Source organism: Urocitellus parryii, chromosome 5 (genome assembly GCF_045843805.1).
Source record: "Urocitellus parryii isolate mUroPar1 chromosome 5, mUroPar1.hap1, whole genome shotgun sequence".
NCBI classification, from domain to species: Eukaryota; Metazoa; Chordata; class Mammalia; order Rodentia; family Sciuridae; genus Urocitellus; species Urocitellus parryii.
The window spans coordinates 126,220,918-126,236,211 of record NC_135535.1 but is presented as its reverse complement, the minus strand read 5'-3'; the positions used below and the strand labels follow the sequence as shown (position 1 = coordinate 126,236,211).

Genomic DNA, 15,294 nt, shown 5'->3' with positions numbered 1-15,294 from the left:
ACACACAAAACAATGTAAAGGATAGAAGAGTTCTTAAAAACCTAAAATCAAATACATAGTAAAGACACAAAAAAATTATAATTTGATGGATTATAGTACAATATTAATAGACCTCTGAACATAATGTTTTAGAAAAACAAACAATGATACACAGTATGTTCCTGGCATAGTACATGATAAAATTAAATATCATACAACCCCAACATGAACACCTATATATATAAATACATGCAAATGCACATCATTATGCATTCATAGAGAAGTGAGGGTGTGGGAACATACACATGCTACATATGCACATGCATGTGTTTAAAGGTCTGGAAGGAATTATTACATCAAAATGCTAGCAGAGGTTAACTCTATGGGATTATTAGTAATTTTAAAGGGTCATTCTTTTTTGAACCCCCTACAATGATTCAGTATTACTTTAATTGCCAGGAAAAAAATGTTTTATAAAAAAATTAAAGGATACTTGAAAATATATCTATGGGAAAATGAGATTTTGTGTTGTTTCCATGTTAAGTTAAAGACATTTAATTTTTACTCTATGAGATGTTACAAAAGAAGGGAATACCTTCAACTGATATTCATTATATAATTAGAGGATCTAAAGCCTATTCATTCGTTTACTAAAAGATATTTACTCTGCCTTAGCTCGTGCCAAGCTCTTGCTCAGGTACAGGGGATATAACAAACCAGGTCATTTTTTCCCTATTAAGAGTTACATTCTAGTTGGGAGGAATATATATAAACAAAATAGAGGGTAATCCAATGGTGATAAGGGATGTAGGGTAAAATAGAGCAAAAGAAGGTTATAGGGAAGCTGTGGCAATTTTAGATGAATAAATGGTAACAGGACAAATCCCTGAGAAGGTGACTTTAGGCAAAGACTTGAGGAGATGACAGCATCATCCTGTGGACAGCCAAAGGGAAGCATGCAGGCCTGGGAAGGGAGTGTGAAGGTGTTCAGGCCGTGAATTCCTGGTTGGTTGGGCAACCACAAGAAGGCTGGTGTGCTGGGAGAAGGATGGAGTAAGAAAGAGGAGCTTAGGAGATAAATATGAAGGGCAACTTAGGCTCTGACTATGAGCAAGCAGGGAGGTCACCAAGAGCCATAATCTGAGAACAGAAGGTAAACAGAAGGTCACACTGGCTCAGGGTGGGTGTACTCTCAAATGCACTTGTGTCAATAACTATTTGCCTTTCAAGGCTCCTAAGAATTACAGAAATGAGCAGGTCAAGGCTTCAACTAAGATGTGAGCTAAGATGAATCCAAATAATCAAGGTTATGTATCATTTATTTCCATGCAATAAATTAGACATTCAAAGTAAAATGAATTTCAAACCACATAACTTGAAGCAACAAAATCTACGACAAGAACTTGAGCAAAGACAGAGAAATTTTAAGTGGATGATTTATAGCAGCCATGAGGTCAATTAAGCACAAATTACTACAAAGCAGGTGAGCTCCTCTGAACTTCAAAGTCTGGGATGTTTTAAGTCCGATGCTTTGTCAGGTAAAATCTAGGACCTGCTTAGTTAAAGGCAGCAGTCTACCAGACATGGTCATGTACACCTGTGATCCCAGAGGCTTGGAAGGCTGAGGCAGAGGGATCACAAGTTCAAAGCCAGCCTCAGCAACTCAGCAAGACCCTAAACAACTTGGCAAGACCCTGTTTCAAACTTTAAAAAAGAGGTGCTAGGGATATAGCTCAGTTGGTAGAGTGCTTGTCTCACACGCACTAGGCCCTGCAATCAATCCCCAGCACCACCAAAAAAAAAAAAAAAATTAAAGGGCTGGAGATATGGCTCAGTCGTTAAGTGCCATGGGTTTCAATCCCTGATACACAAAAAATAAAAAAGGACAGCAGTCTTCCAAACTAGTCAACAGTGTGGAAGCTTCTCTAAATGGATTATGCAATCCGGGCAGCCTTATACGCAGCCAGGGCAAGACAGAAACAGATGACACGCTGGAGCCACTCTTTGACTAGAAACATCTGAAAGAAGTAGACGGAGTTTCCCCCAAGATTAAGGGGAATAAGGGGTGTGGCCAGGTGGTGAAGGTCAGGATAGCAGTGACCTGCTAAGCTCAGAAGTCACACGGGGTTGTGAAATTAGGTAACTAATTTGATGGAGCACCAAAGACATGTCATTGCTTCTCTTCTCGGGTACACAAGGCAGTCACTAGACCTAGAATGAAGGAGCTCCCCAATACGCACAAGGACACACTGAGCTCTAGACCTTCAGGTCTGGGGGCTTCCTCATTGTGATCTCACCTAGGGATGGACTCCACAGAAGTAGGACATAGGGGTCAAGTCTCATACCAAGAGCTGGATAGAAGGACACCTTCCTGTCAAAATCACCTGTCACTCAAGGACTGGATTCCTCTGGATTCAGCAAACTAAAACCAGATAGATCCCCCCATGCCCTGCTAAATTTTCCATGATATGAATGGCACATAGCCATTTCAAGAGAGATCTTGGAAAATTGAAGGTACCCAGGACTTGGAGAAATCTGTGTCATTATTTTAATTTTTGCTCTTCATTATCAAGAGATTGGAGCTCTTGAGTCTTTCTCAAATCATTATTGGTGGAGAATTTGTTAGATTTAAGAAATGTGAGTCGGAATTTTGTTCATTGCTGAGGGCCATTACCAAGTAGGTATGACGCATCGTAATCCTTGTCAGTGTACCCCATGTTAAATGGACTTGCCTTGGAAATTTGCTGCGACCTTGCTTGTGTGTTTGAGAAAGGTAACCCTGCTCAATCACCAGGGTGGATCCAGGATTAGGGTGTATTCCTGCAGGAAGTATCTCCGTCCTTGGGTTTAGGGCGTGACAATAGGAGTTTTAGGGAAGTTGAGGTTGAAGATTATTGCTGCTGGGATTAGGGTGTTCCTGCTGCTTGTTCCCGTTGAGTTCTCGTGAGATTCAAATGGGATTTGAAAAAAGCCTCGTGGAGTAGGATTTGGAATCGGACATATTGGAATTGCCCGTGTGTGTGGAGGCTGGTGTGAGATCAGGAATAAAGAATTGCTGTTTGAACCTACAAAGCTGTGGTGCCTCCTGATTCTGGTGCCCCCCCAAGACATCGGCAGTTCATGAAACCTTGGAACAAGAGAGCTATTCTACTAAATCCTCTCAGGGTAAACCCTCAGCTCAATTTTATTGTCCCTAGTTTCTGAGAATTATTTTAGGGGAAATCCCTGCTTCAATTTGTGGAGTTAATGAACACAACCACAACCATTGTGGTGGATAGGGCCATTCTGGTGACTGTTTTAGTGATCCAGCTCTATCCATTGGATAGGACAGACCCTTTCTGCCTTGGGAAGAAGAAAGTACATCAATACTAGATGGCATGGAGAAGCATATCCTCAGTCCGCTGGAAAAATCTCTGGTCCATCGGTCAACACTATATAGCTCAGAATTCACAGTGAAACATGGTACTTGACACACTCAAGGTTGGAACTTAAAAAATTAAATCCAGTTTTATTAGGCAATCACTATAGCAAAGCATAGAGTCATAATTCATGTTTCCACAAGACACATTGGGCCTTATTTTTCCTTTCCTGGGAATGGTAACAGTCTTTTATAGTTTCCTAGCACTTTGCAATTTACAAGAAATTTCTACATTAATTATTCCCTTTGAGACTGAGATCAATGTGTGAGGTTGTTAAGCAAGGACCACATCAGGAGAGCTAAGTGACTGGTCAAAGACCATGAGACTCAGAAGTGGCAGAACCTGAACTTATGACCCCAAATGAACTCACCCTGGGGAGTAGTCCTTTCCCGTGGACCACCATGCTGAATGTGAGTTCACGTGGCCAGCATGACCCACCAGTGCAGGTGTTTGCAAATATCCCTTTCAAAGGATCTCAACTGATACCTACGTATCTTTCAAAACAAGAAATCTTCCCTGAGACTTTGTCCTATCTTGCAGAGGTGAGCTGGCCCTTCTTCTGTCTGGCATATCTATGATGAAGGGCCCCTCTATTATAAACTCCTTAGGATTACTTCTGAGACAGGTAGAGAAAGAAGAAGTCCTGAGCACGTGGTCTTTGGAGCCAGTTTGCCTAGGATGAAACCCAAGCTTCACCTTCTATTCGTACTTATGAGAAAACCACTTAATTCTCTGTGCCTTCACCATCTGTAAAATGGAGGAAAGAACAATATTGCCAACCAAATAGGGCTATCATAAGGATAAGAGTAGTTGATATATATAAATATCTAGAAAAATAAATAAACCTGTGAAACAACCTAAATATGAATGAACAGTGAAATTGATGTTTTGAATGTAATATAGTCATCATACAATTTAAAAACACCCTCCAGGGGCTGATGCTGTGGCTCAGTGGTAGTGTGCTCACCTAGCAAGCAAGAGGCCCTGGGTTCAATGCTCAGCACCGCATAAAAAAATACAAATATACTAGTAAAACACTGAATTGGTTGAAAATAGAAACATTATGTAGCCTAATTAGGACAGTCACAGCTGCCTAGAGCATTTCTAAAAACTACAATCCCTTCTTCCTCAGCAGAAAACAGGAAATTCAAGGAATTGAATTTAGCGTTCTTAAATTACTTTACCCAAAGGAAAGCATAAGCCTCCAAACCAAAGAGGCAGGCTCGCTATTTGTTAATAAATATTTTACAAACCAAAACTTTATTTCAGTTGAGGCAAAGCTGTCCAGCTGGAACTTCTGGGAGCCTATCAGAAACTCCAAGGACATAGAATAGAAAACCTGAAAGGGAAATCAGGGTATCCTTCCTTGTTTTCTCTACATTATTTGGTTTGGAACAAACTAAACTAAACAGAAAACTACCAACACAGAGGTTGTGTATGTGTTTATGTGTCTATTGAGCCTTTGAAGGAAAAGGTAGAAGTTTCCAGGAACTTTATTAAAGGAAATGGGATGTTTATTTGATAAGCTGTGATTTTTTACAATCTAAAAGAGCAGCTATCAAAAAATAAAAGAGCTTTTGTAAAACTCAAAAAGACCAGAATCTCAGATAATTCAGGCATGTAACACCTGTATACCATATGTAACTTACAAAGACTTCATGTTATTTACACTTTAAAAGATTAAAGATATATTTTTATAAATAAATACTGTAGCAATCTCACACATGAGTGATAGCAGAAATATATCAGAATTTTTATTGCAGTCTTATTACTGTGAAAAATTTGAGCTAGAGAAAATGCAAATGAACAAGTAAATTGGTAAATTAAATGTGATATATTGATACAGGGGAAAATATCAAAAAGAAATTATGTATTCATACAAATATATATGTGCCAACATTGATAAATTTTAAAAACTAAGTCTAAGAAAAGCAAGTTCCATAATGATTTAGTAATATTTATAAAGTAATAACACTTCTGTAAATTTTTTGAAAGCCATGAACTTTCAATGTTATGACTGACAATAACAGTAGAGTGAAGTTTAAATCTCCAAATCCTTAAACTAAACAGAGAAAATATGAGAGTGGAAAAGATGAACCTATGAATAACATCTTTAACCACACTGGATAATAGAGGATTCTCCATACACCTGAGTGAGGGAGGTGGGTACAGACTGTGGTTGGCCAACAGAAGTGACTCAAGTAAGGGACATCAATGCAGGCCAAAGTATCCTACAAGTCATGGGGGGGAAAAAAAAGAAAAAACTTTTTAAAAGACCAACAAAAACTTACATATAAGATTTGTAAAACCTAGTGGAAGGATTCTGGAGAAACACACCTGATAGCCTACACTTACATGTGAATCTTCCTGGAAAGTCCCCTCTCCTTATAAAGAGTATATAACAAAACTAAAAACCCACAGACAACTGAATGACAACATATCTTTATGAACCAAAATTTTAACTGCACAGAACAGAACACTTATCTACATTATATCTACATTATCTGCAAGAGACAAAGAAAATTCTGACAACACCATCAAACAATGAACAAAAAATACTAAAAATATATAAATTATGAAGTAACAAAGACCAATCTGAGAACAGTAGTTGAAACTGGAGGAGGAGTATAAAATTTTTAAAATTATTCTACTCCCAGATAAGAATAATCAAGTCATTTAAAAGGGAAAAGATACCAGATTGAAATAAGACATTTTAACAACATTTTGTGCCAAGTGAAAATGGAATGGTGTATTTAAGATGATTCTGCTATTGGTATTTGGGGTAGAAATGGGAGTTCAAAACCCAATGGAGTCAAATGTATGAAAGATGATTTATCAAGAGCTCTGTAATGTATGGAACAATCAATTAAAAAAAATAAATAAATAAAAGCATACAAAAAAAAAGATGATCAAAAAAGGAATGAAGCCAAAGATTTTATATATAGCAAAATGAATATTTAAATATAAATATTGAAGACAATATTTTATGAAAAAAACAAGAACTCAAGAAATATTCCATGAGTCATTCATGAAGAATCTGCCAGAAGTAAATTGATGTATGAACTCATAGTGATGATTGTCAAAAACTGTTGAGATCACAAAGAAGAGCCCAGATATTATTTAATAGAAGATATATTTAATAGAAGTACATAACACTACCTATAATGTATCCTTATTTTAAAAAATTAATCTGAATGTAATCAAGCCTCTGCATCCTAACTATAAATTTTAAATGAAACATAAGAAACAAAGGGGCTTATCTAATACCACATGGAGAGAAAATCAGTAAATTCAGGCAGGAAAAAAATTTCTATAACCAAACAAACCACTGTATTCAATGAGCAATAGAAACTATACAAAATGAAACATAATATTTTAAAAAGAAAAATATTCTTTTAAAAAGATATTTTTTAAATAAACATATTGTAGGGCTGGGGATGTGGCTCAAGCAGTAGCATGCTCACCTGGCATGCACAGGGCACTGGGTTCGATCCTCAGCACCACATAAAAATAAAGTAAACATGTGTGTCCACCGAAAACTAAAAAATAAATATTAAAAAAATTCTCTCTCTCTCTCTCTCTCTCTCTCTCTCTCTCTCTCTCTCTCTCTCTCTTTAAAATAAATAAATAAATAAATAAACATATTGTGAGTAATCTGTGGCACAGCTTCAAGTCATTGATCATGCATTGTAAATCAAGTCCCTGAAAGAGAAAAGAAAACCAAAAATTGAAAACATTATGACTATAATTGCTCCAATTTAAAGAAAATTATAAATTTACAGGTCTTAGAAGCTGAATGAAACTAAATCACAAGAAACATGAAGAAAAATACACTTGGGGTGGTACATCATAAACAAAATGCTCGAAATCAGTGGTAAACGGTAAATTTTTAAAGTAGCCAGAAGAAAAAAAATGTGATAAAGATAAAGAAAACAGTATATCTCTTATCAAAACAATTCAGGCAAGAATGCAGTAGAACAAATCTTTAAAATACACAAAGAACATTGATTAAGCCAGAATTCTATATCCAGTATAAATGTTTAAAAACTGAGGCAAAATTATTTTTCTCTTTCACATAAAAGTTGAAGTCATTTACCAACCAGTAGGCTCATAATATGAAAAATGATAAAGGAAATCCTTCATCATAGATAAAAATGGCACCAGAACTGTAAAACTACATGGGAAATATAGAGATAAGTTAAAGCATGGATAAAATATGTAAGACCTTTTCTTACTATTTAAATATCACCATACAAAAGAGAAAAATAAACAGCTCCAAGAGAGCAAGGAAATAATAAATCACATTAAAAAATAAATAAGCAAATGAGAAGTAGAAATGGCTCAAACTAGAAGTAAAATGACAGCAAGTAATGTCATAAATGTAAATATTTTAATTCTCCAATTAAAGATACAGACTAGCAAAATAGTTTAAAAAACAAGACTCAATTGCATTTTGTCTCCAAGAAATACCTCACAGGCAAAAACATTCACAGACTAAAAGTCAAAGGAAGGGAAACGGTATTCGAAGTAAACAGAATCTAAACCAAGCAAGAGTAGCCACTTTGATGTCAGATGAAGCAGACGTCAAGCCAAAATTACTCAGAAGAGCCGGGCGCAGAGGGGCACACCTGTAATCCCAGCGGCTCCAGAGGATGAGGCAGGAGGACTGTGAGTTCAAAGCAACTTAGCAAGGCCCTAAGCAACTCAGAGAAACCCTGTCTCTAAATAAAATATAAAAAAGGACTGCGGATGTGACTCAGTGATTAAGTGCCCCTGGGTTCAATCCCTGGTACCAAAAAAAAAGAAAAAAAAAAGTCAAGAACAAGAAAAACTACAGAAAATATACAAATACATGGAGATTGAACAATATTTTTTTTGAATGATGAGTAAATCATTGAAGAAATTAAGACAGAAACTGAAAAATTCTTAGAATCAAATGATGAAAACATAGCCCCAAATCTCTTAGATACAATAAGGGCAATTGTAAGAGGAAAGTTTGTAGTTATGAGCACCTACATTGAGAAAGGAGAGAGTTCAAATAAATAGCCTAATCATGTATCTCAAAGTCTGAGAAAACCAAGAACAAACCAATCCTAAAACTAATAGAAGGAAAGAAATAATAAATATTAAAGCTGAGGTTATTAAAATAGAAACTAAGGGAACAATACAAAGAATCAGTGAAACAGAGTTGATTTTCTGAAAAGATAAACAAAATTTATAAACCCCAATCCAAGGTAAACAAAAGAAAGAGAAAGAAAACACACTTTATTAAATTTGGGATGAAAAAAGAGATACTAAAAGAGCAATAACTGAAATTCCGAGAATTATTAAGGACTCTTTGGAAATTTTACATTTTGAAAAATTGGAAAATCAAGATGGAATGAACAAACCTCTAGATAATATGAAATGACCTATCAAAACTGAAAAAGATATAGAAAACTTAAACATAACAAGTACAAGCACGAGATTAAAGCAGTGATAAGAACTGTCCCAATAAAAAAGGCCTAGTACCAAACATATTCACAGCTGAATTTTACCAGATCTTTAAAGAAAAACTAACAATAATATTTCTCAAAATATCTCATGAGCTCTTCAGTCTCAGGCCTAAGTTGTGGGGACATGGCTAAACGCACTAAGAAAGTCAGAATCGTGGGACCCGCTATGGTACCTCCTTCCGGAAAATGGTGAAGAAAATTGAAATCAGCCAGCACTCCAAGTACATATGTCCTTTCTGTGGCAAAACCAAGATGAAGAGAAGGGCTGTGGGGACCTGGCACTGCGGTTCCTGCATGAAAACAGTGGCTGTTGGTGCCTGGACCTAGAATACCATTTCTGCCATCACAGTCAAGTCTGCAATCAGAAGACTGAAGGAATTGAAAGACCAGTAGAAAGTTCACCATATGGCAAAATTGTGGATTGTTGTTAATTGTATTAACTAGATGTTCTCATGTGAATTGCATTAATATTGCCCTTTCAAAAGATTTTGTAAATTGAAGCCCTTCTAATATGAATTGGAAAATTTCGCTGAGATTTATTGTAATTCAGGTCTTTTTTCCTCAGTAGTCAGATGATAATGGCGTGAAAGTAAGTCTTACGGCTTAGGTATATACTTAGCTTTTTTGTTGTCTTTTTTTAAAAAAAACACTGTTCAACTACTCAGAGATACATTGATATATTGTACAAAATTTGTTTTAAAGGTAAAATGTGCTAAAATACACAAAGGATATACCTAAAAAAATATATATTTCATGAAATTCAAAAAGAAGAAAAATTTCCAAACTGAATCCTGTGAAGACAGTGACACTTGGATACCAAAATCAGGTAAGAACTCCTCAAGAAAACTACAGACTAATATCACTGACAAACATAGATGCAAATCAAATTCAACAACACATCTGAAAGACCATACACCATGATTAAACTGGCTTTATTCCAGGGATGCAATACTGGTTCAACATATGCAAATCAATAAAATATAATATGCCACATAAATAGAGCAAACAACAAAAATCACATAATTATTTCATGGATGCAGAAAAGGGCTTTGACAAAATTCAACACTCTTTCATGATGCAACTCCTGAAGAAGCTAAGGATAAAAGGAACTTGCCTAAATACAAAAGCTGTATGTAGCAAACTCAAAGCAACATCATATTGAATGGGTAAAAACTGAAAGCATTTCCTCCAAAATTAGGAACAAGACAAGGATATCCAGTTGCACCATTCCTATTCAATAAGGCTTATAAGATCTTAGCCAGAGTAATCAGGCAAGAGAAAAATAAAAGGGATACAAATAGGAAAGGAAGAAGTCAAATTATTTCTATTTCAGATGATATGATTCTATACTTAGAAGATCCTAAAGGTCCCACCAGAAGGTTCTAGAACCAACACACACAAAAAAAATAGCAAAGTAGCAAGATAAAAAAAATCAACATACAAAAATCAATAGTTTTTCTATACAGAATAATGTATTGGATGAGAAAACTTTTAGGAAAACAACCTGATTCATAATAGCTACAAAAAAATAAAATACCTAAGAATGAACCTAACCAAAACTTTTACAGTGAAAATTTTAGAATGCTGAAGAAGATGGAAAGATCTCCCATGTTCATGAATAGGCAGAATTAATAGATAAAATGGCCATATTACCAAAAGTGATCTACAGATTCAATGCAATTCCCATCAAAATACTAAGAATATTCTTTACAGAACTAGAAAAAGCAATCCTAAAATCCATGTGGAAGAACACAAGACCCAGAATAACTGAAGCAATTCTGAGCAAAAAGAGCAATGCTAAAGGCATCACAATACCTGATTTTGAATTATATTACAGAGACATAGTAACTAGAACAGCATAGTACTGGCATTTTAAAAGGTAATATATAGACAAATGAAATAAAACAGAATACACAGAAATGAACCCATACACCTACAATCATCTGATATCTGACAAAGGTTCAAACATATACATTGGAGAAAAAATAGCTCTTTAACAAGTGATGCTGGGAAAACTGGTTATTCATACGTATAGGAATGAAGCCAGATCCTTATCTCTCATCCTATACAAAATACAACACAAATGGATCAAAGTTCTAAGTACAAGACCAAGATTTTTTTCAACTATTAGAAGAAAATATAGGGGTAAAAGACACAGGCAAAGACTTCCTGATCAGGACCCCTATAGCTCATAAAATAAAGAATCAATAAATGAGATGGAATCAAATTTAAAAGTTTTTTGCACAAAAAATGAAACAATTAATGAAATGAAGTTACAACAGGATGAGAGAAAGTCTTATCCACCTGCTCTTCTGACAAAGGATTATCCATAATATAAAAAGAACTATAAAAGGTACTTAACCTTAAAAGAGCAAATAACCCAATAAATAAATGGGCAAAAGAAGAAGTACAAATGTCCAACAACTATATGAAAAAAATTGTTCATCATACTTAAAAATCTTGGAAAACAACACTAAGATTTTCTCTTCTTCTAGCTAGAGTGATAACCTCAAGAATACAAATAACAATAGATGCTGGCAAGGATGCAAGGAAAAGGAACTCTCATACACCGTTGATGGGAATGTAAATTACTACAGCCACTATGGAAATCAGTATAGTGAATTCTCAAAATATACTTTACGGAAGAAATACAATCAACAAATACATTTTTAAAAGTTCAACATCTCTAGCAATTACAGAAATACAAATCAAAACTACACTGAAATTCCATCTTACTCCAGTCAGAATGGCAATTATCAAGAATACAAGCAACAATATATGTTGGTGAGAATGGTACACTCATACATTGTTGGTGGGACTGAAAATTGGTGCAACCACTCTGGAAAGCAGCATAGAGATTCCTTGGAAAACTTGGAATGGAACTACATTTAGACGCAGCTATCCCACTCCTAGGTTTATATCCAAATGACTTGAAATCAGCCTACTACAGTGACATAGCCACATCAATGTTTATAGCAGCTCCATTTGCAATAGGTAAGCTATGGAACCAACCTAGGTGCTTTTCAACAAATGATGGATAAAGAAAATATGGTATACATACACAATGGAATATTACTCAGCCATAAAGAAAAATGTAATTATGGCATTTGCCAGTAAATGGATGGAACTGAAGAATATTGTACTAAGTGAAATAAACCAATCCCAAAGAACCAAAGGCTGAATGGTCTCTTTGATATGCAGATGCTAATTTACAATAAGGGAGTGACTAGGGAAGAATAGAGGGACTTTGAATTAGACAAAGGGGAGTGAAGGAGGGAAGGGGTTACAGGTGAGGAAAGATGGTAGAATTAATCAGACACTATTACCCTATATGCAATTATGATTACATAACCAGTGTGATTCTGCATCATGTACAACCAGAAGAATAAGAAGTTATACTCCATTTATGTATGGTATGTCAAAATGCATTCGACTGTCAGGTATAACTAATTAGAACAAATTTTTAAAATTAAGAATAGAAATACCATGTGATCCAGCAATATCACTCATTGATACATATTCAAAGTTACCATACTTTAGAGATATATGCATCCCCATATTCGTACAATTTACAATAGTAGAGTCATGGAATTAGTCTAAATGTCAACAGATGAATGGATAAAGAAATTGTGATGAAGTTTTATTCAATTACAATGAATAAATTTATGACATTTGCAGAAAAAATGGGTGGAACTGGAGACCATAATTTTGAGTGAATAAGCCAGACTCAGAAAGAAAAGTGTCATATGATTTCTCTTATATTTGGAAGTTACAGGTGAAGAAAAAAACAGGGGAAAAGTAAATACCATGAAAATAGAAGGGTGGTCATTAAGTACAAAGAATGGAATGTGAAGAGAGAGGTATTTGGTAAGAAATTTGGGGAATAAAATTGATCGAATTGTGTTTTCTGTACGTGCAAATATGCCACAATGAAACCCACCATTCTGTAATAATTGAGATGTATCAACAAAAATAAATAGCTCTAATATTACCTTTTTAAACAAAAATAACAAAATGTACTGTGGGGTTTATGCAACATATATAAGTGTATGATGATGCACAACTATAGGAGGTCAGAAATGGAAGTACATTACTGTAAGGTTTTATAATATGGCTGTTTCTCAATATACTCAGGGATTAGTTCCAGGATTTCAGAATCCACAGATGCTCAAGTCTCTTATATAAAATGGTACATTAATTGCATATAACATATGCAATCCTAACATTTACTTTAAATTATCTTTATATTACTTATAATACATAATACAATGTAAATGCTTTGTACATAGTTGTTAAACTATATTATTTAGGGAATAATGACAAGAAAAATAGTTTCCAAATAATTTTTCCAAACAGTTAGTTGAATCCATGAATTTCCAATACTGAAGGATGACTATATTTATAAAGTGTTATAATATTATTTGGAGGTAATCTTTGTTAAGTCTTTGTTAAGTCTACCTCCACATAATATTATATTATAGAATAAGTATGTTAGAGTAGTAGTTGCTCTAAAGTAACCATTAAACAAACAAAGCAAATTATAACAATCATAAATCATAATCAATAGTAAGCAAACAAAGAGTCATCTAAAATATCTACCAAATCCAGACATGACAGAAAAACAAGAGTAAACAAATAGTAGAAGAGAAAACTACAAGACAAATAGAACAGTAGATTTAAAATTAACAATATCAATAGTAGCAATTAACAATATCAATAGTAGCAATTAACAATATCATTAAATATAAATGGTCTAAATACCCCAATTAGAAGACAAATTATTAATTTAAATTTACAAAGTAAGACTCAACTAAATGCCATTCTCCAAAAATGTGCTTAATAACATTGAAGAATGCAAAAATAAACATTAAAAATCTATAGGGTTTTTTTAGGCCATTAACCATCTATCCAAGAATGAAAACAGTACCACAACAACAAAAATAATATAAAGCTTAGGATAAATTTCATCAAGTTATTAAACAATTTATACACTTTATTTGTGTAAAATAAACAATTAAACAATTTATTTATATAAAACATTGATTTTTAAAAGTTAAGAATGCTACAAATATAGAAAGATATTCCATGTTTGTGTATTGGAAAAATTAATTCTGTTAAAATGTCCATACTACCCAAAGCAATATACAGATCTGACACAATCTCTATCAAAATTTCAGAGACATTTTTACATAGAAATAAAATTATCAAATCTATATGGAACCACAAAAGAATTTTTCATATAGAAAGAAGAATTCTCAAATGCATATAGAACCACAAAAGATATTAAATTAAACAGCCAAAACAATGAAGAAAGAAAAACAAAGTTGAAGACTTCACATTTCCTAATTTCAAATCATATTACAAAGCTATAATACTCAAAGCAGTATAGTACTAGCATTAAAAACAGATATGTGTTGGGGCTGGGGTTGTGGCTCAGAGGCAGAATGCTTGCCTAGCATGTGTGAGGCACTGGGTTCAATTCTCAGCACTGCATATAAATAAATAAAGTAAAGGTCCATTGATAACTAAAAAAAAAAGTATTTGACACATAGTAAGCACAGAATATATCTTAAAAAAACAGATATGTGACAAATGAAACAGAATAAGTGCTCAAAAATAAACCCAAGAATATAAAGACAGTTAAGTTTTGGCAATGAGGAAAGGACCATCTCTTTTTATAATAGGGTTGGGGAAATTGAAAAACCACATGCAAAACAAATAAAATTGTACTCCCAGCTTACATCATATCCAAAAATAAATTTAAAAATAGATTACATGCATAAATACAAGATCTGAAACTGAAAAACTCTAAGAAGAAAAGAGATGAAAAGTTCAAAATCCTACCAAGCAAGAAAAGCCCAGGACCAGATAGATTCTCAGCTGAGTTCTACAAGACCTTCAGGGAAGAATTAATACCAATCTTCCTCAAATTATTTTATGAAACAGAAAAGGAAGAAATCCTTCCAAACTCATTCTATGAAGCTAGTATCAACATAATACCAAAATCGGACAAAGACATCAGGGAAAGAAAACTTCAGACCAATAGCCCTGATGAATATAGATACAAAAATTCTCAATAAAATCCTGTCAAATCACATACAAAAACATATTTAAAAGATAGTGTGGGGCTGGGGTTGTGGCTCAGTGGTAGAGCACTTGCCTAGCATGTGTGAGGCACTAGATTTGATTCTCAGCCCCACATATAAAAATAAATACATAAAGGTCCATCAATAACCAATAAAAAATTTTTTTTCAAAAGATAGTGCAGGTAGGAGGTCAAGCCAGATCCATCCACAGTGGTGTATGCTGGTCCCAGGTGCACAGCAGGCCTGGTATGCCCCTCTCCCAGTGGGGCAGACACTCACCAGGGCCTAGCCTCTGGTGCAGGACGGCCCCTTCCC

General features: G+C 34.5%; 1 pseudogene; it reads left to right on the top strand.

The window, feature by feature from the left end:
* Window positions 1-9,017: 9,017 nt before the first annotated feature.
* LOC113190333 (large ribosomal subunit protein eL43 pseudogene) lies at window positions 9,018-9,286 on the top strand (annotated as a pseudogene).
* Window positions 9,287-15,294: the final 6,008 nt, after the last annotated feature.